Source organism: Condylura cristata, unplaced genomic scaffold (genome assembly GCF_000260355.1).
Source record: "Condylura cristata isolate star-nosed mole 26May11 unplaced genomic scaffold, ConCri1.0 scaffold00022, whole genome shotgun sequence".
Taxonomy (NCBI): Eukaryota; Metazoa; Chordata; class Mammalia; order Eulipotyphla; family Talpidae; genus Condylura; species Condylura cristata.
This window is the reverse complement of record NW_004567123.1, coordinates 27,237,645-27,243,207: the sequence shown is the minus strand read 5'-3', so window position 1 is coordinate 27,243,207 and position 5,563 is coordinate 27,237,645. Positions and strand designations below refer to the sequence as shown.

General features: G+C 44.8%; 1 pseudogene; it reads right to left on the bottom strand.

Moving 5' to 3' along the window:
- Positions 1-475: 475 nt before the first annotated feature.
- LOC101637857 lies at positions 476-1,104 on the bottom strand (annotated as a pseudogene).
- Between the last annotated feature and the right edge of the window lie 4,459 nt (positions 1,105-5,563).

Here is a 5,563-nt window from a genome sequence, read left to right as displayed (position 1 = left end):
GACGAAGCACACTGCTGAGGGGAGCAGTGGGCGGGTCAGGAGAGGTCTGCAGCGCCATGTGGTCACCTCCGGGGCAGGCGGGGATCAAACTCATGTGGAAGTGGCTTTAGATTCTTAGTGCTGTGCTTTAACCCGCTGCGCCACCAGGGAGGGTCTAGTTAACACTTTTATCCCCCCCAGTAACAGACCAAGTAAATTATTATTTACATTTATGCCTGTCTTGGAAACCCCCCAGGTAAGGTCTGAGGTCCAAGACTATCTCTTCTTCCATGTCCTCCCTCCCTTCCGACCTCCTTCTCACCTTCTTTCACTTCCTCAGTTCTTTCCCTTCTGTCCTCTCCTTTCCTCTCCTTCCTTTTTTCTCTCTACTTTCTCCCCATTCTTCCACCATCTATCCATCGTTATCACTCCAAGACTATCTGCCCAGGTCCTCAGCTCTGCCACCCTCCATGGATAGGGAGGCTGAAAGAAGTCTTCAGACCACGGAGCACTTGTTGGTGTTCTTCTTGTCACAAGTTTTCAACTCAGATCTGGAGAGCTTGTTGCTCTTTCCCGATCTCCGGCCTCCTGACTTGAGCAAGATGTCCCGGGCCAGGGAACTAAAGGCCTCACCCACATTCATACTGGAGTTGGCACTTGTCTCAAAAAACCAGATTCCATGTTCTCGAGCCAACTTGTCAACCTGCTCCTTCTGTACCTTCCTCTTGGTGGCCATGTCACACGGTGCTTCACTCCAGCCGAGCATTCTCTTTGATGCTCTTCATCCAGGTCTGAATATTTTCAAAGCGTTTCTCGTCTGTGATGTCATGTCATATACTAGGATAATGCCCACGGCTCCAAGGTAATAGGCAGTAGTTATCGTCGTGAATCTCTCTTGGCCAGCAGTGTTCCAGACTTGCAGTTTGATCTTCTTTCCCTCTATATCCACAGTGCGAAACTGGAAATCAATTCCGATGGTGGAGCTGTGAGTGTTGTTGAAGGTGTCCTCTGCAAAGCAAATGATAGGACAAGTCTTGCCCACCCCCGAGTCCTCGATCAACAGCAACTTGAAGAGGTGGTCGTAGGCGTTGGCCATGGCCTACACTGGGGAGTGGGGGGTGGGGTGGGGAGGCACCGGGCACTGGCCGGTGGGATTGGATGTTGGCAGACGAGAGCGGCCAGGGCCCAGGCCAGGAAGTAGTTAACACTTTCTACCTACTTAACAATTATATACATTACATTATTACTATTAAAATACCCATACACTGACCAAATCATGACAGATGGTCCAATTAGATACGGAGAAGAGGAAACTGAAACTGACATGGAGATAATTTGTGTTCTTGGTCAGTAAGAAATATAGCAAATGTAACAGAAATAATATTCAAAGAGGAAGTAGAAGAAAACATTCCCAAAAGAAATAGGTCTTTTCAGCTCAAAAAAGGATTACCAAGTAAATTTACTGGAGATTAAAAAAGTGGTGAGAGGTATGTTCTCATGGAACTTTTGCACATCAAAGATAAAGGATGACTAATGAAAATTCGGGTGGGAAGTAGGGTGATCTTCAGAGAAAATAAAAAAAAATCAGGTGACCTGAGCTTTTTAACTCTGATTAGATTCAGGGAGAAAATGAAACAATGAAGACAATTGAAGATGGAATGCAGAATTTTATGTGTGAAGTTGATATTTATTTATGAATCAATCTGCAAGAATTTAGGAAGTACATCATCCACAGAGCCTTCTTGAGGGAAAAGGTGTAAGGAGAGAATGCATGAAATTTATGCTCCAGTCAACCAAGAGATGAATCAAAATAAAGAACTCTCACAGAAATCATCTAGCATGCTCAGAAAGGAAAGTGGTTTGTCAGGTAGTGTGCTTTGAAATGATTTATCTATAAAATTAAATTTAAACAACCATGAAAAAGTTATTAAATAGAATGTAGCTATCATTATTCTTAAAACCAAAATTTATATAACAAAATGGGCTCATGGTTTTAATGAGAAAAGAAAGAGACAAAATCCCCCAGTGCGTGCTTTTGGAGACCAGAAGATGGCTGTCAGGAGAAAGTGAGGACCAGGAAAAGCAGCTGTTTTTTTCACCTTTCATAAAGAAGTCCACCGATAGTTTTTCAATTTTTGTATTTGATAACTTGAGACATGTAAGTTAAAGTATGTTATTTAAAGATATGAAAGTATGTTATTTAAACCATTCTGAAAACATTCTATTTACCAAATTAACAGAAGGTAGGAAAAATTAGAAAGTAAATGTTTTACTTCCTCTCGGCTGTTATAATAAGATGTCACAGACTGGGTGGCTTAGAAGTTTACTTCATACAGATCTAGAGACTGGCGGTCCAAGGTCAGGGTCCAGCATGGTCCGGCCCTGGTGAAGGCCCCCTTCCGGTTGCAAACTTCTCATTGTGCCCTCACATGGTGGAAGGGGCCAGGACGCTCCCAGGGGTCTCTTATCAGAGCACTGAGCCCATTCTTGGGTCCAGTGCCCAGGGGCTTGAATACCTCCCACAGCACCCCCACCCCAATACCATCTCACTGGACAGTAGGATCTCAATATAGGCATTTTCCTGGGGACACAGACATTCATATTAAAGTCTAAAAACTTTATCAGACTATCGGAAGGAAGATGAGAAAATAAGAGAGTGAACAGGAGCATGTAAAACGCAAAAGAAGAAAATGGAACGGAGACCAAAGATATCTGTTACAAAAAGTCTATGTAAGTTTTAAAAGCCCACCAGCTAAAAGAAAACGCTCAATGAGCACACCCCCTAAAGTTATAAAACGAAGGCAGACTAGTCGCAGATACTCCCTCCGGACGCCAGCTGGAAGAAGGCAGGAGGCATACGCAGCTCTCAGGGGTAGAGCTCAAGGTAGAGGTTGTAAGATGAGGCCGAGGAGGCTCCTTAAGCAGAACCAGGACACAGCAGTTGTGAAGATCATGCAGCATCTAAATATGTAAGAAAAAAAGTTGGACGGACATGCAATGAAAAACTGACAGAAAGGGACTAGTGAGAAGCATGAAAGCACTTTTTAATTCTTGACAGATCATATTGACAGACATATAAATTAGGCTCTAGAGAGGATTTAAATAACAGAATCGCACGTAAGCCACAGCCCTGCCTCCCTCAGGCTCTTGAGGTGACTCAAGGCTCTTACTCCTTCCCCTACTCAGTTGCCCTGGGTGAGTTGGGGTAAAAGGCAGCAGGTCGGCAGATGGTGGAAAGGCAGAGTTTGGAACCCTCTGACCTGGAATTCAGACGAGCGTCAAGGCCAGGCTGTGTCCCTCTGGGCAAGACGCTTGGGCTCTCTGAGTCTCCGTCTCGCCAGCTGTAAGATCTGTTCTCTTGCCTCCTCTCCCAGAGGGCTGGGAGAACCACATCACGCTTCTCTAGGAAGGGGTGGTGCTTGACCAATGTGTCATTGCGGGGACAGTCATTGGGCACGTGTGACCCGGATTCTGTCTCATGCCCACACGAGGCTTCTCAGCATCTGGCTGCTTCTTTGTGGGTGGGGGCCGTCCTGCGTGCCCTGTAGGGTGTTTAGCAGCATCTCAACGTGTGCGCCCACTGGACGCCAGGAGCATCCTTTCCCAGTGGTGACAACCAAGTGTGCCTCAGGCATTGTGAGGGAGCCCAGGGGACGGGATGGCCCTCTGTTGAGCACCACTGGAAGAGAGCGAAGTGGAAGAACACTTTCCAAAAGTGGACGTTTCCTGTTGCAGGTGGAGGAGTCTGGGGGAACAGTTTTTCCATTAGCCTCTTCTGCACTTTTGAATGCAGTGTCTATAAAGTACATCCATTAAGGTGACAGAAAAGACACACCTGTTCAATGTTGCGGTTTATTATTTATTTTGTGAAACCAGGGGCTACACAATACTGTACTGTACTCGGGTTCTCAGGAGATTCTTCTTCAGATGGCTCTTGGAGGTGACCGCTAGGTACGTAGTGAGAGCGCAGGCAGTGTGAGTTGTCTGTCCCCACTTCCGCTCCGCACACCAGCAGAGAACGGGGTGACTAGGGGTGTCTCTTTCCCCAGGGCAGACAGAATGGAGCGGTCTTTGTGCAAAGGCGCTAACAACTTCATGATTTTATTTTAAATGAGCAGACATGCAATTTGTTGACAAAAATCTATCCAAGAAGCATGCATTAGGCAGTAACCCACCTGAGCTGCTGTGCTAGCGGCACAAATCTCAAAAACCCCAAAAGCATAGCATCATCATGTTTACATCACAGCCGTGAAACCCACATGAAATGTGCTATTGAGACTGATTTCTCCATTATCCTGTTGCGTTCTGATTTTTAAAAGAGATCAAAATTCCATTTTTCCTAAAGAAAGGGAGCACAGATTCACAGATTTCATTACCAACTTAAAACAAATTGAGCAAAAAATTAGGGGGAATGTTTTTTTCATACACAGCAAGGCCTCCTTTTAAAACCAGCAAACATCTGTGCACTTAAGTACCTTCTGTTAAGGTCTAAGGAAGTCAGTTTCTGGAATATGAGTGAGTTCATTGACTCTGCCTCACTTTCAAAAACGGAATAAGAAATGAAGAAATCATCCTTTCATTTTGAAAAAAGTATAAAAATGATACATCTGCCAAGAAAGTTTGGATGGGGCATTCAGATCTTATAATAAACAGATGCAGAATGCAGAATCAAACTGGAACTGGGCCAGACTCAGGGGGCAGCACTTGGAGTTTCTGTTCCGAGTTTTTTTTTTATTAATTTAAAAGTCCAGTGCTCTTTTTCTAAGTATAAATATATGTGTCCATCCTAGACCCCTTTAAAAAACAGTAGCTTCTGGGGCCCTCCCTGGTGGCTCAGCGGGTTAAAGCACAGCACTAAGAAGCTAAAGCCACTTCCGCATGAGTTCGATCCCTGCCTGCCCCGGAGGTGACCACATGGCGTGGCAGACCTCTCCTGACCCGCCCGCTGCTCCCCTCAGCAGTGGACTTTGTCCATCTGCCTGTTCTGCTCCCCACTCTGTCTCTGGTGAAGCCTCTCGCCGTCGCTGAGCCTCTGGCCTGTACCCCAGTTCTGCATGTCACCCATGACACTTCTTGTGTCAATAGCCAGTTGCTTGTATTGGAGAGACCACTGCTCTAGAAAGTTTGGAAAGTAGAGACACACATGAAGGAGAAATGGTGAAAGGCTCTTGACACCACCCCCACCGCTCAGAATCGTTGACATGTGGTGGGTTTTCTCCCGATTTTTTTTTAGGACTTTCCATAAGAGATTTTAAAAGTCATTTGAATTGGGCTGTGTGTAATGTATAATAAACCTCTTTGTCTATTTCATTTTCCACTAACACTTTATCATGAGGACCTTCTTAAAATACAGCCTTTGCAAACACGCTTTGAAAAATTTTATGCTTGGAAGGATAGTGGATTCTTACTGCAGGAAATGGAAAAGAAAGCAAAACTCTCCCCACATCCCTGAAATTCACCACTCAGAAATAAAAAATCTTGAACTTTTTAGTGATATTTAGTGATATCTTTCAGATATTTCTTTGCATATCCATACACAGGCATAGAAATAGCTTTTTAGGGATAGTTCCATGTTGGTGAATGT